At 49.8% G+C, this 25,834-nt stretch overlaps 1 pseudogene; it reads right to left on the bottom strand.

Annotated features, from left to right (window-relative positions):
- The window catches only part of LOC138580020 (ferritin heavy chain, oocyte isoform-like), a 61,323-nt pseudogene extending 37,532 nt beyond the window's left edge, over window positions 1-23,791 (bottom strand).
- Window positions 23,792-25,834: the final 2,043 nt, after the last annotated feature.

A 25,834-nucleotide genomic window follows, 5' to 3' on the forward strand; every position in this document is an offset into this window, starting at 1 on the left:
ACTACTAATCTCTCTCTGTCCTGTTCTTCTGGACTCCCTGCCTTTCAGCCTACTACAGTCCTCCGCAGTCCAATACAGTTTGCCTACACCTAGTGCCACCCTTGACTGCAGACCTGCTTCCTACTTTGCAGCCTTCTGTTTTCCTGACTGCTGCTCCTTGTTCTCTTCATTGATTCCCCTGTACTCCACCTTAGGTTATCTATTTCAGTCTAACTGCCTTTCCTTCATTTCCTTCTGCTAGATTGCTCATTGACTTCCTTTTCGCTGGATATTTCTGTTCTTGTCTTCTCATGTGTCTTATGTAATCCCTTTGTACAGAGCTTGCCTGTTGGTTTCCGGCAGGCAACCTCTGCCCCTTCCTTTGTCGCGTTTTCAGTGTTACAGACACCAACTGCTGTTGTTCCCAGCCATGAGCATACAGCGTGGGCCTCTGTTATAGCAATCTGTGCAGAACGCTGGAGTTTCCTAAGGTTCGTGGAACACTCTTTCCCATTTCAGCATACACCACAAGAGGGAATCCAGTTTGTTTGTACCTTTCTATCTTTTGCCCTTTTTGGCTCACAGCTACTGTTTCCTACTCTTCTTTCTTGTTGAACGTCCTGCTGTGTGTGCTTATCTGCTACCTTACCTCAGTACAGCCACCCAAACCCTACTTGGGTACCCTGTGCCACTCTTGACAGAGTGCCATTCCTGACACTAACACCATGGCAACATACACCTCTAAATGCTGCTATGTGACCTAAACCATCACACACTCCAGGTCACCTGGTTGCCACACCTTGCCATGGCGTGCAATTTGAAAAGTGTTAATGAAATGGTCATCACTCAACTACACTGTCACAAAGTGCTCAACAATCAACGGAACAAGTTCATAAACAAGTCACTCTCCCACATCAAACTATCAATGTACACAGGGACACCAATTGGGCACTACAACATACCAGATACATAGGCCAGAATAGTGAATATGTCTGACAGTGAAGAATCATTATTGCACAAGTGCCTGAACATGTTGTAACTTGCACATGCCACCCTTCCATCATCTTGGGTGGCCCTGATAACTAGAGTTGGCAGGGAAGCACATACAGACTGAAGGCCAACAATAATACAGAGAGGCAAGCCTATACATGAAGATGGAACATGATCAAAGGATGGATCCCAATGTACAAACAAAAAGGGATGGCAACCATGCACTGGACATACAATCATGAATCCCACTAGGGGTGTATACACAGGCCGGACTTGAGACTGTCCACAGATAGAAAGTAATACCAATGCGCCTGTGAATGTTACTTTCACACGCTGCCCTCCTTGCAAGCCCATGGAAAGGGGAAGCAGGAGTGGCATATGTGTCTTGACCCAAGGCACAAACACCAACCCGAGATAAGCCTCTATGGGTCCAGCTGGAACCTACAGTGCCACACAAAGCAACGCAATGTCACATAAATGCACAATAGACCAAAATAACAACAAAAAAAGGCCATGGTCCACCCAGGAGGGTGGAGGGGTAGGGTGCACGTCAACACCCACATGTGCGGGTGTTGAGAAGAAAAGAACAAAACACCTCCATGGGTTCATGGGCTGCACGGCTTTCATGGATTGGGAGAGCTGTCGCTATTGTCACCACCCTCTGGTGTAGCATCAGAAGGTGGTAGTGTTAAGGGAGGATCACCAACCATAGCCCTGGCCTGGTCCTCCATAGTATCGGCCATACGGGACTGATATGCTCGCATCTGCAACATGATGGCTCGGAGGTCCCCATGCAACACCTCACAGGATGCACAGAGTTCCTCTGTGATGGTATGAGTCAACTGTTGCATCTGCTGGTCAGACCATCTACTGCGGGCTTTCTCAAGTGCAGTCATTGTAATTCTGAGGGACTTATACTCTTCCCTCAGGGCGTTCCTGTGTGCACGACCCTCTGCAGCTAGGGATGCGTGCCGAGCCCTGAATTCTGCCGTAGCCTCCTGTTGCTGGCTTCCATGTGCAGCCTGTTTGAACGGCATGTGGACCGCATTGCCTGCAGCTGGAGCCCCACCTGTCTTTCTGGCACATCATGGAATTGGCCACCCTTTCCATGCCCTGAGCCAACATCTCATAGGAAGCCCCCTGTTGCTGGACAACACCATACATAGACTGCTCCCACACAGTATTGCCAGATGACACACGGCTACCGCGTTGTTGGGCCACACGCCTGGCAGGCCCAAGGGAACCTGGCCCTTGATGTTATGTGCCTGTCTGTGGCTGCAGGATTGCACCCCTCCCTTGATCAATCAGCTGTCTCAGGACTAGGAGCCAATACTGTTGAGCGTGACTCTGCATCGGTAACCATCACAGACTGACGTACCAACAATGATTGGCCCTGTGAGGGGTCTTCACCCACTGCAGATGTTTGGGACACAACAGCACCCACAGTTGATCCACTCACCTGCGATAGTGTTGAGGAAGCCATATCTGGTTCACCACCAGATCCAAAGGAATCATCAGAGGTGGAGTCCGACACAGTCAGGGCCAGGATGGACTGTAGCACCAGTGGATCTTCATGGGCTACCACACCATGTCCTCCACTGGAGGCTGGTAGCAGCTCATTATCCTTTACCATCTCCCCCTCCTCCTCTGCATCAAGTGCTTCATAACCTGCACACGGACAGAAAAGAAAATGAAGACCCATGTTAATTGCATAGCCCACTCACACAGCTACCACAATGTTCACATGTAACACATTAACCTGCCATGTCACTCATGGCACAAAAAACCATGCACGTACGCAGTGTAAATGGAAGGGAAGGGCTATGAATGCAGCCATGGATGTGTGATCAAGGGCTCAACAACACATGTAGTGCATGGTGCATAGCACCTGCTTCATTCACAATCACTGGATGTGCAATACACAGAAACCGCATAGCCATGCATGAATTGCCAAACAGCATGAGATGGAACCTGGTGTCTACAGTCCCAGAGCCATGTACAATAGTTGTGACATTGCATTACATTGTACTCACAAAACCAAAATACACGAGTGTCACAATGCGCAATGATGCTAGGGTGTTCGAATAGAGTGAAGACAAGCACACTGATACCATGATGCGAGGTTACATTGACATCACGTCAGTGAGTAGGCATGTTGAAGGGAATACCTGGGTTTGGAAGTGAGAGGGGGCAGTGCAGAACATGTGAACGGCCTTAATTTCCAACATACATACATCACCAGGAATGTAAATGTTGTGGCCTGTTGGCAGTGGAAGGGCAAATGCACACATCAGGTGTCAAGTGGCGTTACTGGGTTGTAGGCATGCAGTAAACACACGTCAAGTGCGGGGGATGCCCGGGATGCAGTGCATGAGTGAAAATGTTGGCTCAGAGGACCGTGTCAGAGATCAGATTGTTGCCAGGTCACGAGTGCATCATCTCAGTCGTCCTGGACTCCAGCAGATGAGAGGAGGAGAGTAAGTCCAACACATGAGGAAGCATCAGATATGCCTACATACCTGGAGAAGGTTCACCTCCAGTTTCATTGAGGCAGGGAGGCTCTACCAAAGGGAGGACCCAGCCAAAGACAGACAGTAATCACCAACTCATTGCAATGAGGAGCTACTGACCAAGAGTGAACGGGAAATGGATGATTGAAGACTATGGGCCTCATTACATGGATGGCGGTAAGGGTTTACCGGTACCGGTAAATCCTTACTGCCTTACTACGAGGTCCCTTTGCGGGTTGGGGAATTAAATGCCTGCGTTTTGCAGGTGTTAAAAACCAACCTGCAAAGGGACCAGTGGAGATAATTACGGTACCGCAATTTGCGGTACCGTAATTAGCGCCTTCCCCATTCCCATAGAGCCCTATGGGGCAAAAATGGGAATGGGGAAGGGCAATGGTGGAAGGGGGAATTACTGCCCCCCAACCTTGGAATGGGGCGGTAATTCCCCTTTCCACCAAGGCGGTGCTGGTATTTTACCGGCATGAATCATGGTGCTAATAGCGCCATGGTTCACCGCCATCCGTGTAATGAGGCCCTATGACAGGTAAGCAAAATTTGAAGATGGAGTCAAAGTAATATCGGGCGCAGGACCCCTAAGGACTTGTGGACAATGGACAGGGTTCAGAAAAGACCAGTCATAGCCACTGGGAGACAGTGGCCTCATCACAGTCTGAGGGAGACACAATCCCTGGCCCCAACACAAAAGGACACTTCCCACAGTCCTGGTCTGGATGAGTAGCAGAGCCAAGAAAGTTCAACCACCAAAATATAGTAAGACTCAGTTGCAGTAGCCCAACATAGGTAAGACCAGTCCTCTGTAGACAGTGAACTGCAGGCGTAATGAGAGGAAAGGAAGAATACCTCTGAGGAGGTGCATCTGGCAGGGTGACCTCTCAGAAACGTCACAGTTGTGAATAGTGAAGGATAGTGGGGAGTGGAAGATGAACACAGGCTACCCACCATCACAGGTTGGTGCAGGAAGAAGGCCACGAGAAGCTACACAGAAAGTGACATGAAGGAATGTTAATGTGCGGTGAGGACGAGTGTCACGGTAGCACCACATTTTATGTATGCAGTTTACAGCACAACAGGCACGTGTCAGTCCACCATGAAATGCCCACCCATGGCAGTCATATAAATACAGGAAGAACTGCCGGACAATCACAGCAATCCATCGTCCTCTTCTTGTGGCCCACCTCCAGTCACCAGAGTAGAGGCTTAGGCGCTACCCGGCTTCTCTTTGGCTCGGCGTCGGAGGTCATTCCAATGCATCAATGCCTCAGAAGCTGTGTGCCACTCATTGCCCAAGGCGTTAATAGATCAGTGAAGAGCTGCCAGTGGGCCATACATTGAGCATGAGTATGTGTGCTCACTGCCCGCACCAGCATGTCACATTTGTGTTCCTGCACGTAGTCCACGAGGATCTTAAGCTCCTCATCACTGAAGCTCCTCTTCCTCGTGTGGGTCTCCTGTGCCGTGCCTTGGGTTGGAGCCTGTCCCGCTACTGCACGCTTTGCCTTCTTGCAAGACGGTGCAGCCCCTCAGTGGCTGGGACCACTTGGGTCAGTAGGGGCTGGAGCACTGGTAGACTGGGCTATGGCATCACCCACAAGGTCTGGACAGGAGGTTGCCTTGCAGGTATCCATACCTGTGTGCGGGTGGCCGCCACTTCCTCAACACTTCCCTTTCCCTTGAGACAGGGACTACTGCACCTGGGTCCCTGTGGACCTGTGCCTGGACCACAACAGGGCTGGCTGTGTGACCCTGAGTGTGGGTGGCTGGTGCTGCAGCTGCTGCTGCAGCTTCCTGACCCTGGCTGGTAGGGACAACAGATCAAACTGCTGCTCTGGTACCACTGGTGCTGGTGGCCGCCACTTTCCCAACACGCCCCTTCCCCTTGGAGCATGGACTACTGCACCTCGGTCCCTGGGGACCTGTGCCTGGACCACAACAGGGCTGGCTGTGTGACCCTGAGCCTGGGCATTGGGTGCTGCAGCTGCCCCTGCAGCCTCCTGACCCTGGCTGGTAGGGACAGCAGATGAAACTGCTGCTCTGGTACCCCTGGTGCTGGTGGCCGCCACTTTCCCAACACGTCCCTTCCCCTTGGAGACAGGGACTACTGCACCTGGGTCCCTGTAGACCTGTTCCTGGACCACAACAGGGCTGGCTGAGTGACCCTGAGCCTTGGTGGCGGGTGCTGCAGCTACCCCTGCAGCTTCCTGACCCTGGCTGGAAGGGACAGCAGATGACACAGCTTCCCCAGGACCCTGGGTGCTGGGGACATCAGCATCAGCTGCATCTCCCTGACCCTGCTGGGTGGGGAGCACAGCTCTCCCTGCATGTCCCTGGCCATGTTGGCCACATCCACCTTGGCCACCCTTCCCACTTGCTGCCCTCCCACTCATGGCACTGATGGAATTGTGCAATGGGAGGCACAGATATCAATTGTCCTGGGCAATTTCAGTGAGGGGGCAGTGTATGTGATGGTAAACATACCAGTGTGCTCCTACAATGTTCAATGTAACCCCTGGGGAAAAATAAATAGGCTGCGTAATGGACAGGCACCCCAAAAGCGAAAACTACGTGTACGTGACCCCTCGTTAACCCATATGTAAAGTAAAAACCTAACGCAGTATGCTGTTGCACCCACCAACACAATAAATTGCGTACGCGAAGGACACGTAGGGTAGTATGACCTTGAAAATGGGGGTACACGAGACATGGGGGATCCCACAGTATGCAAAATTCATACGCGACTCACTGTCAGCCTCAAAAACAAAAATCAAAATGCATGCGCGTGTGCGTGGAAGCAAATCCCCCATAAAAAGAAAAAGCTTGCACTCTCGCTGTAGGGTACAGATCGTGTGGAAACGCTACAATCGCAGAACTCTACACGTCCGTCCGCTATCGCTAGCACAAGCGTGTGATGGTCTCCTGCGCACTGATTTATCCCAATACTGTATGCTAACGCCCAACGTCCAGCGCGTGTCACGTAACTTACGCGTGTTGGCCCTTTCCTTTAAATCCACGCTAACACACTGTTTCCTCACGTGCGTAGTCACTCTGTTTCCGGTTGGCCACGCAAGTAAAACGGAAGACCCACGCTCCTGCCTACCAGCCAATTTACCTGCCTCCAAGTGCCCCGAGCTGCCTCCTCCGAGCCATCTTCTGCTGCCTGTCCACTGTGTGTGCCTGCTGCCCACGTGCCCTGCAATTTTGGTGCCTGCTGTACAGCCATTGCCAGAGCTCCTGTCGTTGGACCTGTGACCACATCTGCTGATCCAGAAGACTCCCGACGTGCCAGACCACCGCTCCACAGCTCAACACTAGGACCACCTTGCCCACCCATACCTGCATCAGGGCTTGCCATGTCTGAGGCAACATCATCAGAGGCAAATGGCAACCCCCAAGCAGTGACGCAGAGGGCTGTCAGTTTCTCAGCCAGGGAAGTTGATATCCTGGTGGATCAAGTCTCGGTGCATTATGATGCCCTCTTCCAAAGACCATTGCAAGTCTGCAAGGAAGGACGGAGGAAGATCTGGGCGGACATCATGGGTGCCATCAACGCAGAGGGGTGGCACCCCATGACTACATCCATGTCCACAAGCGCTGGGAGGACTTCAAAGCCAGGACCCGCAACAAGGCCCGGCGCTTCCTCAAGGCTGGCATGGACCAAGAGGGGTGCCGGGGCAGGTTGACCACTGACAAGAAGTGGGTGCTGGAGCGGGTCTACCCAGCGCTGTATGCCCAGGTCAGGGATTTGGAACTCCGTCTGGAGTCGACAGATAAGTGTCCATGTGTACCTGTCCACCATAGTGCATGTGCATGTTGATATATGGTTGGAGTGTGTACCTTGGCCTTATGTCTGGTATGTCTCTGGTACATATGTCTATGTGCATGTCCCAGACAGTGCTGCATGTGAGTCCATTCAAGCATGTGTGACAACAACAGTGTTTGTGTAGCAACGTGTGATGCGCGGCAGCAAGTAACAACGTGCACATGATTGGTTTCATGTGTCTGGACTTGGCCATGTGAGAGGTGTCACACATGTGTGCTTTTGCCAACATCATGGACATGCATGGTGCATATGTGGATGTGACTGAAGAGTGAGTGTGTGACTGGCCAACACTCTGGGATGTATGTCACTTTAGCATTAGATTGTGTGATTGACTCATGCTGCCAAATTGACCTCTTGTGCACTCTGACGTGCTAGCTCCATGGCCTGCTTCATGACTGTCAGCTGATGTGTGTGAGTGAGCCATCTATGTGCCATGAGGTATGTGAGGTGAATGTACAATGTTGAGCTGCAGACAGTGGCTTGTGCAGGGATGTGATAGTCTGTTGTGAATGACAGACATGATTGTGCATGTGTGTCAATTGCACTGACCTGTGTGTCGTGGATGGTGATGATGGTTGTGGCCTTTAACGGTGCCACTCATGTACATTTGCTTTGTGACAAACAGACATATGTTCAGTACCCTGATGCTTGTGTTCAGTGGGGGTCATTACGAGTTGGGCGGTAGCCATGGTGCTATTAGCTCCATGGCTGCCTCCCATACCGGGTCCAGTGAGGCTGAAAGGGGATTTACCGGGTCATTCTGACCCTGGAGGACCCGGTAACCCATAGGGCTCAGTGGGAATGGGGAAGGCACTAATAACGGGCCCGCGAATAGCAGGCCAGTTATTAGCGCCCTGGTCCCTTAGCGGGACCCGTAAAGGACATGTGGTCAGACCAAACGTCCTTTACGGTTCCCGCTAGGGGACCTCGGAATTGGACGGTAAGGGATTACTGGTGCCCGGTATCCCTTACTGCCCAACTCGGAATGACCCCCAATGTCTCCCTATCCACAGCGACGATGGAAGAAGAGGGCGGAGAAGACGCTGTGGAGCAAGGCAGCAGGGATACCTCCACCAGGCACAGACGCAAGGCCCAGTCACACTCCCAGGTACTGCCATCTTCAGGGAGCGAGGAGACTGGTGCCGTGTCCAAGCCATCGGCCGCAGCTGCTGAGGGTAGGTCCAAGAGGGCGAAGGTGGTCGTGGACTCCTCAGCAGTGAGAGGGACAGGTGAGCCCACACAGGGGCAAGGCACTGCAGAAGACGGTGCGGATGCATCCAGGTTGTCGGGGGAGGAGAAGGAGGCTGCATCAGCCCAGCCGATGGGGCCTAGTGGGTCTGATGACGTGGGTGTGAGTGGTGGAGTGCAGGCTCTGAGTCAGGAGTCAGTGCAGGTCACCGTGGAGGGGCCTGTGCCTATTCCTGCCCCTGGGGCTGCGACTACATCAGAATGCACTTGCGGGCATGCCTCAGGCCGGACCCATCCACAGGTGGCGGATGTTTCCATGCAAACAGAAACACCAATACCTGCGGATGTCGCAAACCTGTGCTAGCCGGTGTCATGAAGCAGACAGGCATCATCCGTGATGATGTGCAGGCTTCCAATCGCGTGCTTGCAAGTCATCACGATGAGGTCTGCCGTCTCTTGAACTGACTAGCAAATTTCCTGGTCTTGCAATGGGTGCGTGGGCTGGCCACTTATGTGACCCCCTCCTCGTCTTCCTCCTCTGTGCGCCAGTCGTCCTCCCTGCCGTCTTCTGGCCCAGATACCACCAGGGCCCCCTGTGTACCTGTCCCAACCCCTGGTGGAGATCCCAACCCTGCCAGAGTTGGGGGCCGAAGTTGGATCAGCCACGGTGATCACCGCGCAGATCCAGCTGGCGACAGGAGCTGTGGCAATGGACGAAGAGCAGGCACCACGAAGCAGGGCACATAAACGACGGCCCCAGGGGTTGACATCATCCCGCATACTGTCTTGAGGCACAGGCACTGGGCTATTTGGCAGCAGCAGGCTCGGAGTAGGAGGTTACAGGCCTTGGGGCTTTCAGTGGCAGAGAGGCAGGAATCAGCCATCAGGCAGGAGGCAAACATGGTGTGTTTGGGCCAGCATATCGGGGCAGATCGGCAGCGAGCATGGGAGGCTAGACTCACCATGGCCAGGGCAGAGATTTCACTGCGTTGGGCTGAAAGGCGGACTGAGGTCCTTGAGGAGACTTGCATGGAGTTTGAGAGGAGAATGTTGGTGTTCCTGCAAGCCCTCGAGGGGGAACCGGAGGGTGTGAGCTTGCTCCTTGCTAACCTGATGACTCCATCTACCAGAAGCCCTTGCAGCAGAATCATCACTGATTGTTAACACCTGCACTTGCTGTGAGCTGCAAGCTAAGACTGCCTCCCTGACGATGTGACGAGCACAGAAACCGGTAGGAGGAGAACACCAGTGGCTGAGGAGGTTTACTGTGCAGGGAACTGGAGTGCGCCCCTCTCCTCTTTTTCATCACATTTCCAGGATTTTTGAAGTGTGGAATCTTCAAAATCTAAAAGGGGCTGCACCGGGGTGACACATGCCCTGCTTTGGAGTGCCTCACTGTGGGCTACTCTCCCCCCCTTTCCCCACTGTGAGATTGGGTGTGAGCTTGTTCCTTGCAAACCTGATGACTACAGCTACCAGAAGTCCTTGCAGCAGAATCATCATTGAGTGTTAACACCTGCACTTGGTGTGAGCTGCAAGCTAAAACTGCCTCTCTGACGATGTGAATGGCACAGAAACCGGTAGGAGGAGAACACCAGTGGCTGAGAAGGTTGTGCAGGGAACTGGAGTCCGCCCCTCTCCTCTTTTTGTCATAGTTATCTTTTTGTGATTACATTTTGTGGAATGTTTTGAAAAAGTATTTTTAATGCATTAGGGACAATGGACCACTACTTGTACATAGTGGACTTTTTTCCATTTGTGTTACCCATGATGAAATGGATTTCTTTTTATTTGTGATTTTCATTTGGATATTCATTTAGGACATGGACCTCATTTTGGATTTTGCCAATTTTTTGGGCAGACACTTTTTTTTTCATTTGGAGAAAATTACTTTTTGTTTATTTTCACGTTTTATTTAATTATTTCATGTAGATGAGTATGATTTCAATACTGGTTTTTAATATATTTTCAGAACTTTTGTCAAAGTGGTGTTTGGTTGGCCATTTTTTGAAACATTTGATGCTTCATTACTCTGTTCTGTGTCCATTATGATGACCTATGTTGTTGATGTGTGTGCACACATGTCGGCATAAATCATGTTTGACGTTCATTTACATGGGTCATGGTCTAGTGTGCATTGAAGTGTATGGGTGTTTGGGTGTAGTTCGAGCGTGCACCCTGTGTTGCCATTTGATTTCACATATGCAGCATGAATGTGTATTGGGCCTCTGTGTGTTTGTGTGGGTGGTGTGTTGAGTGAGTGATGTGAGAGTGATGTGTTTACTATTTTGGCACCGAATTTGGTTGATGCATAATGCAATGTGCCTTTGAGCTTCACCAGCATGTGAAATCACTTGTGTGTTTAGGGGGTTATTGGTTCAGGTGATGTGTGCTCATTGATGCTCATGCCATGAAATGCCATTGCAATGTCTGTTTCTGTGACACATATCTAGGATGCTTTATGTTCTGTCACAGTGTGAGTATTTGTACATGTGGATTCTTGACATTACGTTGTCACATTTCATGCTGGGCCTCACTTTGACATACACTTTTGTGATGTGGATGTTGGGATATGGTTGTAGTATGCAATTGTGTGTGATCAGCTGGGACACAGAAGCTTGTGGGCCACGTGTGTGTTTTTTTTTGTTTGTTTTATATTTGCTGAGGAGGAGGTTAAGGGTGGGGTCACTACACAGTAAGGAAGTTCATAAACACACCATCATTGGAGTGAACCTGTGTCACTATGTCAGCATCCAACATGCAAGTGGTGTCCAGTATGGGGGGCCTGCCTACACAGATGTTAGGGGGGACATGAGGCGGGACCTGCCTGCAGGTTGCCATCACAGGTGTTGTGGGGGGGAACACGAGGCGGGCCTGCCTGCAGGTTACCGTTACAGGTGTGGGGGGAGACATGAGCCGGAGCCTGCCTGCAAGTTGCCGTCACAGGTGTTGAGGGGGGGGAGACTTGAGGTGGGGCCTACCTGCAGGTTGCCGCCACAGGTGTTTGGGGGAAACATGAGGTGGGGCCTGCCTGCAGGTTGCCGTCACAGGTGTTGGGGGGACATGAGGCGGGGCCTGCCTGCAAGTTGCCATCACAGGTGTTGTGTGGGGGGGGGGCATGAGGTGGGGCCTGACTGCAGGTTGCCGTCACAGGTGTTGGGGGAACATGAGACGGGGCCAGCCTGCAGGTTGCTGGCACGGGTGATAGGGGGTCCCATGTGTTGTGGGCTGCCTGCAGGGTGTGGTCATGGGTGATGGGGGGATACCTTGTGGTGTGGGCTGCCTGCGGGGTGTGGTCACTGGTGATGGGGGCTGGAGTGTTCCCATGTGGGGTGGGGTGGGCTGCCTGTGGGGTGTATTGACAGGTGTTGGGGGGACATGAGTCGGGGCCTGCCTGCAGGTTGCCATCACAGGTGTTGGGGGCATGAGGTGGGGCCTGCCTGCAGGTTGCCGTCACAGGTGTTGGGGGGGACATGAGCAGGGTCTGCCTGCAGGTTGCTGTCACAGGTGTTGGGGGGACAATGAGGCGGGGCCAGCCTGCAGGTTGCCGTCACGGGTGATGGGGGTCCCATGTGGTGTGGGCTTCCTTCCTGCGGGGTGTGGTCACGGGTGATGGGGGGTCACATGTGGTATTGGCTGTCTGCGGGGTTTGTTCACAGGTGATGAGCGCTTGGGGGGTCCCATGTGGTGTGGCCTGCCTGCGGGGTGTGGTCATGGGTGATGGAGGAATTGCCTGCCTGCGGGGTGTATTGACAGGTGTTGGGGGGACATGAGGCAGGGCCTGCCTGCAGGTTGTCATCACAGGTGTTGGGGGCATGAGGTGGGGTCTGCCTGCAGGTTGCCGTCACAGGTGTTGGGGGGACATGAGGCAGGGTCTGCCTGCAGGTTGCTGTCACAGGTGTTGGGGGGAACATGAGGCGGGGCCAGCCTGCAGGTTGCCATCACGGGTGATGGGGGTCTCATGTGGTGTGGGCTTCCTGCGGGGTGTGGTCATGGGTGATGGGGGTCAAATGTGGTGTAGTCTGCCTGCGGGGTGAGGTAACAGGTATTGTGGGTTGGGGTGTCCTATGTGTTGTGGGCTGCCTGCTGGGTGTGGTCACAGGTGATGGGGAATGGGGGGTCCCATGTGGTGTGGCCTGTCTGCGGGTTGTGGTCAGGGTGATGGGGGGTCCCAAGTGGTGTGGGCTGTCTGCGGGTTGTGGTCAGGGTGATGGGGGGTCCCAAGTGGTGTGGGCTGCGGGGTGTGTTCACAGGTGATGGAGGCTGGGGGGGTCCAATGTGGTGTGGGCTGCCTGCATGGTTTGATCTCAATTGATGGGGGAGTCCCATGTGGTGTGGGCTGCCTGTGGGGTGTGGTCACAGGTGATGGGGGGTCACATGTGGTATTGGATGTCTTGCGGGGTTTGTTCACAGGTGATGAGGGCTTGGGGGGTCCCATGTGGTGTGGCCTGCCTGCGGGGTGTGGTCATGGGTGATGGAGGAATTCCATGTGGTGTGGGCTGCCTGTGGGGTGTGTTCACAGGTGAAGAGGGCTGAGGGGGGGTCCCATGAGGTGTGGGCTGCCTGCAGGGTGTGGTCACAGTTGATTGGGGGTCCCATTTGGTGTGGGCTGCCTGTGGGGTGTGGTCACAGTTGATGGGGGTCCCATGTGGTGTGGGCTGCCTGCGGGGTGTGTTCACAAGTGATGGGGGTTGGGGGGATTCCTCGTGGTGTGGCCTGCCTTTGGGGTGTGGTCACAGGTAATGGGGTGGTTACCATTTGATGTGGGCTGCCTGCGGGGTGTGTTCACAGGTGATGGGGGCTGAGAGGGGTCCCATGAGGTGTGGGCTGCCTGCGGGGTGTGGCCACGGGTGAGGGGGGTCCCATGTGGTGTGGGCTGCCTGCGGGGTGTGTTCACAAGTGATGGGGGCTGGGGGGATTCCCTGTGGTGTGGCCTGCCTTTGGGGTGTGGTCACAGGTGTTGGGGTGGTTACCATTTGATGTGGGCTGCCTGTGGGGTGTGCTCATGGGTGATGAAGGAATTCCATCTGGTGTGGGCTGCCTGCGGGGAGTGTTCACAGGTGATGGGGGTTGAGGGGGGTCCCATGTGGTGTGGGCTGTCTGCAGGGTGTGGTCACGGTTGATTGGGGGGACCCTGATGCCCACGGGCTATTGGCGCTATACAAAAAATAAATACATACCTACATACATACATGTGGTGTGGGCTGCCTGCGGGGTGTGTTCAAAAGTGATGGGGGCTGGTGGGATCCCCTGTGGTGTGGCCTGCCTTTGGGGTGTGGTCACGGGTGATGGGGTGGTTACCATTTGATGTGGTCTGCCTGTGGGGTGTGGTCACGGATGATGTGGGCTGGTGTGTGGCTGTCCCGTGAGGAGGGGTCAGCTTCCAGAGGATTTGTGCTTGTCTCCACCAATTTGGCTGGGGTGCAGATGGAGTAATTGCGTGGAAACTCAGCGTGTACCCAGGATGCACCCCAGCCGAATCGTGTGGAAACTCATTGCGTACCCCGGAAGCACCCCAGCCAAACCGTTTGGAAACTCATTGCGTACCCCAGACGAACCCCATCCAAATCACGTAGAAACTCATGGGGTACCACGGATGCACCCAGCCGAATCGCGTGGAAACTCAGCGGATACCCCGGACGCACCCCAGCCAAATTGCGTGGAAACTCATCTTGTACCTTGGATGCATCCCAGCCAAATCGCATGGAAACTCATCACGTACCCCGGACTCACCACAGCCAAAACACGTGGAAACTCAGCGCACACCCCAGACTCACACCAGCCAAATTGTGTGGAAACTCAGCATGTACCCCAGATGCACCCCAGCCAAATCACGTGGAAACTCAGCACATGCCCCGGACGCACCCCAGCCGAATCGCGGGGAAACTCATTGGATACCATGGACGCACCATAGCCAAATCGCGTGGAAACTCATTGCGTACCCCGGACGCACCCCAGCGGAATCGCATGGAAACTCAGCGCATGACCCGTCCGCATTGAGTTTTCATGTGATTTGGCTGGGGGGGCTGTATGCTGGACCAGGGATGGCACAGGGGCTTGTGCTGTTTTAGGCATTTTGCTGGCTTTTTACTGCGCGTGGGAGCGTATTGGGGGCGTTACTGGTGCTGCTTGATTTTCCTTCCTGAGCTAGTGATGCCTTGGGAAATCCATGAATAAGCGTGCCGCGCAATTGTTTCTTTGCACCATGGCTGGCGCACACGTGGCGCACGCTCCTTCTCGGTGCGTGACTCTTGCGCCTTTTCTGCGATGGATTCCATGAATCGGGCCAATAATCTCTAAAGAAGGGATTATGCCAAAGAAGGATCTGGTGCATGCAATAAAACAGATGGTCAAGCCTAACTGCAAGGAGAAACTGAGAACCTTTATAGGTATGGCTGAATATTACCCTAAGTTCATACAAGGATTTGCCGATCGCACAGTGTCTCTAAGGAACATGCTGAAGATGAACAAGAGGTTTGCTTGGGATGAATAATGTGAAAATGAATTCAGATACAAGCACCAGCTTTAAGAAATTATGTAAGAGGGAGACGCACAGTGATCACTACAGATGCCAGTAATGTGGGACTAGGCGCGGTCTTGACACAGTTCCATGAAGGAAAGGAGTATATTATAGCATTTGCATTTGATTGCTTGAAAGAGCAGAAAAAGCTTATGCAACCATTGAGAAGGAAGCCTTTGCCATCAAGTGGGCTGCAGACAAATTCAGAGGTTTTGTCTGGTGAGTTAAATTTATATTACATACGGATCACAAGCCGTTGGTGGCAGTCTTCTCAACGAAAGGTTTGGATAGAGTATCAGGCAGGATAAGGAGATGGGTATCCAGGCTACAGGAGTTAGATTTTTCAGTAACATATATCCCGGTGTGAGAAACTATGCAGCAGATTGTTTATCGAGAATGACAAACAATATGGACACTGCGGATGAAAATGATGATCAGGAGATGATTTGTGAGATATATGATACCGCAATATCAAAGCAAGAGTTATGTTATGTTATGTTAATAATTCTTGTAAAGCGCACAGTCACCCAAAGGCATCATGGTGCTATGAGAGATGGAGACCGCCCCATGAAAGTTCAAAATAGATAGGTTTTGACCGGCCTTCTAAACTCTAAGTAGTTAGGGGTAGAGTGGTACTAAGAGATTTTGAAAGGCACGTAAATGTTTGACTGAGAATTTGCAGGAAGGAGGCTTAAACAAGGAGAAAATGCAAAGGCAGGAGTAGAAGGCTTCTGGAACGTGAAGGATGAACTTTACGTTCAAGATGGCTGTTTTATGAGAGAAGACACATTGGTGCAACCTGAGTGAATCAGGGAGAAGGTGATACGCCTTGGACATGAAGGCCATCAAGGAATTGTAAAGACCAAGCACAGAATAAGGAGTACCTATTGGTGGCCTGCATGTGACACGTAGATTGAGAGGAGCGTCGGGAACTGTATCCTTTGTATAAACATTGATAATGGGTGTATGAGTGAAAAGTATCCAATGGTGTTTATGGATATCCTGGACCAACCATGGAAGAAGTTAGCCATTGATGTGCTTGGACCCGTATGGAGTGGGGGATGACAGACATATTGTATTGTGGTTATTGATTTATTGACCAGGTGGGCAGAACTGGCGATGACCCCACATGTGACGTCTAGAAGGGTGATTGATTTTCTTGAAGAATTGTGTGAACGTGAGGGCTACCCAGAAGAGGTATTGACTGATAATGGCTCACAATTCAAGTCTAGAGAAAAGGAGAAGTACTTTGAAGATAGATTTATTGTCCACAAAACCACTGTCATATATCATCCCCAAACTAATGGTATTGTGGAGAGGTACAAAAGAGTGATTGAGGAAGCCATCAGGTGGGCATGGTCGAATGGGAAAGATTGGAAGGAGGTTTTTTGAAGGACAATGTTGGCCCATAGGTTCTTGCCTCATAGCACTACAGGGGTTTCTCCTTTCGAAGTGAGCAGGGGGAGGAAACCCAACACTAAATTGCTTCCAGGTTGGATGGGTGATGTGGAAGGTCTGAATGTGAGGTTGAGTGAGGTGAAGGACAACATCAGGGAAAGTGTCATGATGCCTACCCCCTGGGACACAGACCAAGTCCAGCAACCCCGGAAGCAGGCATCAAGTTACCCCAAGCAAGCCCAACAACCCCTGCTAGGGGCTATTTGGGTGCAGTCCTGGCACCTATGGCACCAGGCTCATATGGAGAGTCTGTCCTAGCGCCATAGGCGCCAGGCTCATAGATTAAAACTTACCTGATGCAGATCATGCTGCAAACTTACCTGATGCAGACCATGCTGCAAGAGCTCCAAGCCAAAAGAGGCTTGGAAGGGACTATTTTACCTAAGGACTATTTTTTTACTCGGGTGGGGCTGGGGAGGAATACTTACCTGGGACTACTTTGGAGGCTATTTAAACCACGCCCAAAGAGCAGAACACGCTTCGCGTTATTCTGCATCCAGCAGCGTAATGCTCACCATGCCTGCAAGCCTGCATCCAGTCTTCTGCCACGCCCGCCTCGAGTTTGGAGCTCCTAGAAAAAGGGAGAAAGAAGGTGAAAAGGTTAGAACAAGAGCAATACCTTTGATCCTTACCTGAATTCCCGGTCCATCGTGCCTTCGAGCTGGAAGAAAGAAGTTATTTTATGCGCGTCGCCTCGCCTGCTGAAGCGCTGCGCTGAACTCACCAGCCTTCGCAGCATCTTCAGATTCCACTGCATCCTCCTGCATGTTCCTGCCGCACTCCGGCACCTAAGGAAAAGACAAGAACAGCAAGGTGAGCCAAGGGAATACACAGAGGAATACCCCCCATAGACTTACCTGATTTTACCACTGGGGGTACTATTTCTCTTCACGGGTCAGCGCAGCTCCCACTGCATCCTAGCCGAACCCCTGCCCCTAAGGCGAAACAAAAGGACTGCAAGGTGAAACAAAGGGATTAACAAGGGGAACCCTCCTCACCACAAAAGACTTACCTGATTTTACTGCCAGAGGCAGTATTCCCCGAGACTTCATACTTTCTCTCAGCGCCTGAAAAAAGGAGAAAGCAACAGGTTACATATGGACATTATTTTATCGAACTGTGTTGGATAATACAAATCCTTACCAGAATATTGCCGGTTGCCACGAGGAACTCTTCAGTAGGGTCAAGCTGCAACCTGCAAGGAATCGACAAGAGTGAAAGTCAGGCATTTGAACTCTTACGAACTACATACTTATGGCGTCTTGCCGGGAATATCGGAGTCAGTATTGTTCTGGAACTCACCAATTCCTTCGAGCCAGTGAAGCAACTGGTTATCTACACGCCCCTGCGCTCAATGCAGGATGGAGAGCTTATCTTTTCAAACCATCAGGTGAGACTATAAGAGGGGACATCAAAGGTGATCAGTGGGGAGAACAGCGGGGTGGGGGGATTTACGCTCAACTCCACGGGTGGTTAATTCCCTTTCTCCATTCACAGAAGAATATTCCTACGGGCCAAGCAAACGAAGCTAGGTGGGCCAGTCCAGTCCGTCATCTCGGCCCTACGCATCACATTGGTGGAGACCGCAGCTGTCCAGTCCAGATCAACGCCTCTGTGGGAGGCAGGTGAGCGTAAAAGAACGCGAAGCCTACCTACTAATTCCCACCCTGGTGTTATGGATACCTCAGAGACTGACCAATTGGCCCAATTACTAGGGGAACTGAAGGCTAAAGTGCATTCCGCCCGTCAAGAAACCAATGCCCTTAGGAGAGAACTGATTTTGTCAAAGGAGCGAACTGATGACCTTGTAATGTCTAACTTCCAATTTCGTAGTTATCATCAAACACAAGTGTCAACATACAAGATATTACCCACCTCGAGACTTGATTGTTCCCTGGAGGTTGAGATTGTTCTATTGAAAACTAATGAGGTTCCTCCTAGGGATCCCTTCACTACCCGCTCCAAGAGTCGGAACGTAAAGGAGCCCCCATGGAAAACCCCCAATGGGGGGGAAAAAAACCCTGTGCTGGGCTGCTAGAGTTCGTAGAATCCTGAGGACTGCTAGGATGATGTGACTCAGCCACAAGGTCGTTGGTAAGTCGTCAGTGGAACAGGAAACTGGGTGTTGCAATACAAAAGGTAATAGACTAGTCAATACTTGAGAGTAGAAAGGATAGGAAATGAGAATAGGGTGAAAACAAGGATTACCTGGGTGTTATTCGGCCAATCCTAAATGTAAGAGAAAGGCGGGTAGAGGCACACTCCTAATCTAAGTGAGCTAAAGAAGGATAAGGTTATAAATCTTCCAAGTTTGTGCAAATAGGTTTGTCTAGAAACACTAAATCTCTTCTTGTACCGCCTGGGCCAATAAACCGAAGGAAAATCCCTTTCCTGTACTTCCGGGTAGAATCTCCTGCTTCTTCTTGTGCTGTAGCTAGAATCAGAAGTGCTACGGGGATAAATAGGATAAAAACAATGATAAAGAGTATCCAGAGAATGATTATCAAAAGTAAAGGGCCTTAAGAATAAGTACGTAGTAACGCACCTGAAAGAGCCTCTGAAAAAACTAACAGAACCCGTAATGGTGGAACGACAATCAGCTGGAAGCTCGGTTGGTTCAACTAGGAAGAAATAAAGGACGTCACGAGCTATTAGAGATAACAGCGTAAAGCACTAAGAAGTGAGGAAAGTAAATTAGTAGAATCAGATTGAAATCTAACACGAACTTACGAAGGGTACAGCTACTCAGGAAGAGAGAAGCAACGCGCGTTTCCACAGTTGAATGTCCGGATATACTGTGCAGAAGCCTTGGGGCGTGGCCAACAATCAGTTGAGATCCGGCAAAAACGCTAGAGCGTTGCAGCTTGTTCTGCAACCACCCGGAACAGCTTGCGCAGCAAACGAGAGTCGGGATACAAAACTGATAACCATATTAGGTGTAACAGTATGCCCCCTCTTAGATTTACTCTCCCCTGGTTTTCCAGGGTGTCTCTGATGAAAACGTCTTATCAATTGTGGTGCATGAACCGCTGATTTCGGTGCCCAGGTCCGATCAGATGCGGTGTAACCCTTCCAGTCAACTAAATATTGGAGTCTACCACGATGTAGGCGGGAGTCGCAAATTTCTGAGACTTCATACTCCTGTCCTGTGGATGTGATAACTGGTGCAGGCCGAGTGGAGAAACGGGGATGGAATGCACTCCGTCGGTCTGGTTTTAATTGAGAAACATGAAAAACCGGATGTATGCGTGCCCATGTTTTATGAAGTTTCAGTTTGAAGGCCTCTGTCCCCATGGGAGCCACCACCCGGAAGGGACCCATACATTTAGGTGAAAGCTTAGAAGGTCTCAAATGTCGGGGAAGAAACCTAGAAGAAAGCCAAACCCAATCCCCTGGTTTAAATCCTGGCGCAGGGGTTCGATGTCGGTCCGCACACCGCTTCACTCTGTCCTGGGTATTCTTCAGAGCTTCCTTAGCGATATCTTGGCCATGATGAATCTGTTTTAATAAAGAGTCAATGTCCGGAATTATATTCTCCTCGGGTCTCTTCACTGGAAATGACGCTGATGAAACCCATAGGTACAGTAGAATGGAGATGTCTTTATAGCAGAGTGATAAGAGTTATTGTAGGCATACTCAGCAATTGGTAACAAATCCTTCCAATTGTCTTGAGTGGCAGAAATGTAGTTCCTTAGGTAACCATCCAATGTCTGGTTCAGTCTCTCAGTTTGGCCATTGGTTTGCAGGTGATAACCTGAACTTAACGCTCGAGTAATCACCAATCTTTGGCAAATATGTTTCCAGTATCTAGAAGTATACTGGGATCCTCGATTCGAGATTATAGTTTCAGGTAAACCATGTAGGGAGAATACTCGAGAAATAAAAGTATGTGCCATCAAAGCTGCCGATGGTAATGCTGCCAGTGTTAGAAAATGAGCCATTTTAGTGAAAGAGTCAATCACTACCATAATGGTGGAACATCCTCTTGAGGGTGGTAGTTCGACTATGAAATCAGTAGAGATTATTTGCCAAGGTCGCACAGGTAACGGCATCTTTACCAAAGTCCCAAAAGGAGAATGTCTAGGACCTTTGGACTGTAAACAATGGGGGCAAGATTCCACATAACTACGAATGTCTTCCTTGAGAGATGGCCACCAAAAGTGTCGAGAAATTAATTCATAAGTGGTAGCATAACCACAATGGCCTGCCGTCCTAGAATCATGGAACATACCCAGAACTTCTCTTTGTAATGATTTTGTCGGTACATATGCTTGATTACCCCTGAAATAACATCCCTCCTTTTTACTAAGGGTGCCTTGTTCATTCTTTGTGAGTGACTTCAAGGTGGAGGGGCCAGAATGTTGTTCCAGACGTTGTACGAAATTTGGGAGTTTGACCAAACTCATAGCTAGAAAAGGAAAGATACGTTCAGGTCTAGTCGACAGATTGAGATGACCATCCTTACGAGACAAGGCATCTGGCTGTAAATTATTCCTCCCAGGAATAAAAGTAAATACAATTCTGAAAGGGGAAAAAAATGAGCCCATCTAGCCTGTCGGCTGTTACAGGTTTGAGCATATTGCAGAATCCGTAAATTCTGATGGTCTGTTCGTACTTCTGTTGGATGTTGGGCTCCCAACAACAAATGCCTCCATTCCTCGAAAGATCTTTTAATGGCCAGCAATTCTTTTTCAAGAACAGTGTAATTCAGTTCTGCCGCTGAAAGGGTTTTGTAAAGGTATGCAATGGGTCGTTCTACATCCTGTTCATCCTTTTGTAAAAGAACCGCTCCAAAAGCATACTGAGATGCATCTGTCTCGATGATGAAACCCCGGGATTGATTGGGAGCTTTTAAAATAGGTGCTGTGGAGAATCTTCTTTTTAAAGTGTCAAAGGCCTTTTGTGTCAATTCGGTCCAGAGATATGGAACACCTTTCTTCAGAAGGTTGGTAAGGGGTTGAGTCAGAGCAGAGAAGTTTGGTATGAACCAACGATAAAAATTTGAAAATCCCACAAATCTTTGAATGTCCTTGCATGAGTTGGGAATTAGCCAATCTTGAACAGCAGTAACCTTTTCAGGGTCCATAGCAATGCCTTGAGCAGACAAAATATAACCCAAGTATGTTACCTTAGGTTGGTGAAATGAACACTTTTCAAAATTGCAATATAGATGATTATTCAGTGGCCTTTGTAACACTTCTTTAACATGAATCATGTGTTCAGAATTATTCTTAGAAAATACCAAAATGTCATCAAGGTAAACTATGACATAATGAAGCAATAGATCTGAGAATAGATGGTCCATAAATCGCTGTAAGATCGCCGGACCATTGGATAACCCGAATGGCATGACTTGATATTGAAAATGTCCAAAAGGGGTCCAGAAGGCAGTCTTCTACTCGTCACCCTTTCTTATTCTGATGAGGTGGTATGCGCCCTTAAGACCCAATTTAGTGTAAATGTTTGCTCCTTTGACGGCCTCCAAGATATCCGGAATCAAAGGCATGGGATACCTATCAGCAATGGTGATCTTATTCAACCCTCTGAAATCTATATACGGCCTAAGCTCCGTAGAATTTTTTTTGGGAACAAAGAAAAGGGACGCTGCTGCTGGTGAGGTGGATTCAGTTATTAATCCGTTCTTTAGATTAGTGTCTAAATAGTCTCTCAAAACCTCCTTGTGGACAAAATGTACATCCTGCCAAACGGTAGTGGTTGTTCTGGGATAAGATCAATGACGCAATCATCTCTCCGGTGAGGTGGGAGTTGTGTATATTCCACGGGGGAGAAAACTTCCGAAAATTGTTGATATTCTATAGGGAGACCTGCTACAAAATTAAGCGACATTGCCAGTCTGCAAGTACTCTGCCTAAGGGCTTCAGCTTGAGGATAGAATTCTAAAGACCCCTCCTCCGTGTGACCGATACAATGAGTTAAACAGAATTCAGAACCCAAAAAGAATGAACCAGCCATCCAATTTATGAAGGGGTTATGCTTCTGAAGCCATGGTAATCCCAATATAATGGGATAGTGAGCTGCTCGTATTATATCCAAAGTAATGATCTCCTGATGAGTTGCAATAACCATTGATATCGGACCAGTCTGGCTGATAATAGGCCCGGAGATTAGTGGGCTACCATCAACACTCTTTACTGGAACAGCCTCTGCCTTGGCCATCCTGGGTATATGATGTTGCATAGCCCAGCCATCATCAATAAAAATCCCAGCTGCGCCACAATCCAGTAGAGCAGATACTTCAGGTAGAACATGATTTCCAAATGTCAATGTCACACGTAACACCAACATATTCGTGGCCGGTGGAGTGCTGCCTTGAAAAGTCTGCAAAAGGGTGGAGGAACCTGGATTAGAAACAGGATCCCGGACCGCGGTTCCTCCTACGGCCGGGCGTTGGCGTTTCCCGACTTTCGTGGAGGCGCAACAGTCCACTCTTGTACCGTGTGCGTATTAGAACCGAAATACATACATAGCCCCTGTGACCTTCTGCAAGCCGTTTCTTCTGGAGGAAGGGGTCTTCTCCCTGTTGCACCTAACTGCATAGGTTCTTCAGAATTTGTCCCCTTATTGGTAGAGGCAGGAGTAGAAAAAGTACGAGTGAATTTCCCTTTATGCCTTTCACTACTTCTTTCCTTCAATCTGTAGTCGATTTGCATAATAAGTGTAATTAACTCAGTAAGGGATGTTGGACGAGATACTCTAGAAATCTCGTCCTTCAACTCCTCTGAAAGGCCCCTCCGAAATAAGGGCATCATCTGACCAAGTAGATTCACTAGCAATTTGTTTGAATCTGGTGATATAAGTCAATGTCCTGATTTCCCTGTCTTAAATCTAGCAGATGTTCCTGAGCCGCAATTCTTATCTGCTGCCTTCCGAACATTGTCTTAATACTGTTACAGAAAGCCGGATAGGAGTCAAGAATGATGTTATTTGTCGCAACCAGAGGAGTGGCCCAGGCTAGTGCCGGACCCACCATTTGGGATATCATATATCCAACTCGATCCCGGTCCGTATGAAAACATTTTTTTTAAATGAAATCTGAATAGAACAGGCATCAAGAAACTCCTTAATCTTGTGCGGATTTCCATCAAACTGACCCCCAGGCAAGGGCCCCGGAGGGACTTCAGAACAATGAGGTACTCTATTAACGTCTGCCTGTTGAGCCGCATATTGAGCTGCCTGTTGCTGATTCTGTTGGGTCTGCCGCAGATTGGCATTTTCCTGCTTGATGTTCTGAACCTCTGCAGTCAAAGATTGTATTGCAGTTATCAACCGCTGGATCTGCTGGTCCATGATCAATAATATACTTGTATGTTGACCCTTAGTTCTAGGCCAATCGGGCATTGCTTGCTGTAATGTCTAACTTCCAATTTCGTATTTATCATCAAACACAAGTGTCAACATACAAGATATTACCCACCTCAAGACTTGATTGTTCCCTGGAGGTTAAGATTGTTCTATTAAAGACTAATGAGGTTCCTCCTAGGGATCCCTTCAATACCCGCTCCAAGAGTCGGGATGTAAAGGAGCCCCCAGGGAAAACCCCCAACGGGGGAAAAAACCCTGTGCTGGGCTGCTAGGGTTCGTAGAACCCTGAGGACTGCTAGGATGATGTGCCTCAGCCAAAAGGTCATTGGTAAATCGTCAGTGGAACAGGAAACTGGGTGTTGCAATACAAAAGGTAATAGACTAGTCAATACTTGAGAGTAGAAAGGATAGGAAATGAGAATAGGGTGAAAACAAGGAATACCTGGGTGTTATTTGGCCAATCCTAAATGTAAGAGAAAGGCGGGTAGAGGCTCACTCCTAATCTAAGTGAGCTAAGAAGGATAAGGTTATTAATCTTCCAAGTTTGTGCAAATAGGTTTGACTAGAAACACTAAATCACTTCTCTTACCGCCAGGGCCAATAAACCAAAGGAAAATCCCTTTCTTGTACTTCCGGGTAGAATCTCCTACTTCTTCTTGTGCTGTAGCTAGAATCAGAAGTGCTACGGGGAAAAATAGGATAAGAACAATGATAAAGAGTATCCAGAGAATGATTATTAAAAGTAAAGGGCCTTAAGAATAAGTACGTAGTAACGCACCTGAAAGAGCCTATGAAGAAACTAACAAAACCCGTAATGGTGGAAAGACAATCAGCTGGAAGCTCGGTTGGTTCAACTAGGAAGAAATAAAGGACGTCATGAGCTATTAGAGATAACAGAGTAAAGCACTAAGAAGTGAGGAAAGTAAATGAGTAGAATCAGATTGAATTCTAACATGAACTTACGGAGAGTACAGCTACTCAGGAAGAGAGAAGCAACGCGCGTTGCCACAGGTTGAATGTCCGGATATACTGTGCGGAAGCCTGGGGGAGTGGCCAACAATCGGTTGAGCTCCGGCAAAAACGCTAGAGCGTTGCAGCTTGTTCTGCAACCACCCGGAAGAGCTCGCGCAGCAAACGAGAGTCGGGATACAGAACCGATAACCATATTAGGTGTAACAGACCTTGCTAGGCAACTATTGCAAAGCCAGGCTGGACAAGCACCCCTACCGAGTTCTGGGGGAAATCCAGCTCCGGTGTTATCGAGTAACCCTGTGCACGTAAACCTACCTGGAAATATTCCATTAGCTCCACCCGAAGGCTTTGCTGGAGATCCCAAAAGGTTTGCCGTGTTTATGAATCAATGCTGCTTGCATTTTTATGCAGACCTGGAGCCTTTCCAAACGATCAAGCCAAGGTAGCCTTTGCATTGTTATATCTCAGCGGCAGTGCAGCTGATTGGTCAATTCCACTAGTTACTCAGGATGACCCAATTCTTTGGGATTTTCAGGGCTTTCAAACGAGCATGGAAAGACTATTTGCCCGGCACTCCCATGGATAGGCTCTGGATAACAAACGTTTGTCCCTACGACAGGGTAACCAGCACCTTCTATCTTACATCGCAACCTTTAATAGGTTGATAGTGGAAACTGGATGGCCTGAGGTAAAACGAATCACGTTATTTCATCGAGGGCTTCGAGGAGAACTCAAGGATGTCTTGGCTCAAGTCGTGAACCCACCTCAAGACTGTGCTGAATATATAGACTTAGTGGTCCAGTTAGATCACAGACTTCAGAACAGAAAGGCTGATCGAGCCAAGTTTGAGAACAGGGTGTTGGTCAAAACCCACGCTAACCCCAAAGGAGAAGATGCTTTAGAACCCATGCAAATCAGAGGGGTTAAAGGACTCTTAACCCAGAAGGAAAGAGAAAGGAGACGGCAAATGCAATTGTGTCTATATTGTGGAACTTCTGGGCATTTTCTACGGGATTACCCTGTAAAACCACCCATGAAGGTGGTAGGAGCTGCTGA

The sequence above is a fragment of the Ambystoma mexicanum genome, chromosome 3p (genome assembly GCF_040938575.1).
Source record: "Ambystoma mexicanum isolate Mex_15411 chromosome 3p, UKY_AmexF1_1, whole genome shotgun sequence".
Taxonomy (NCBI): domain Eukaryota; kingdom Metazoa; phylum Chordata; class Amphibia; order Caudata; family Ambystomatidae; genus Ambystoma; species Ambystoma mexicanum.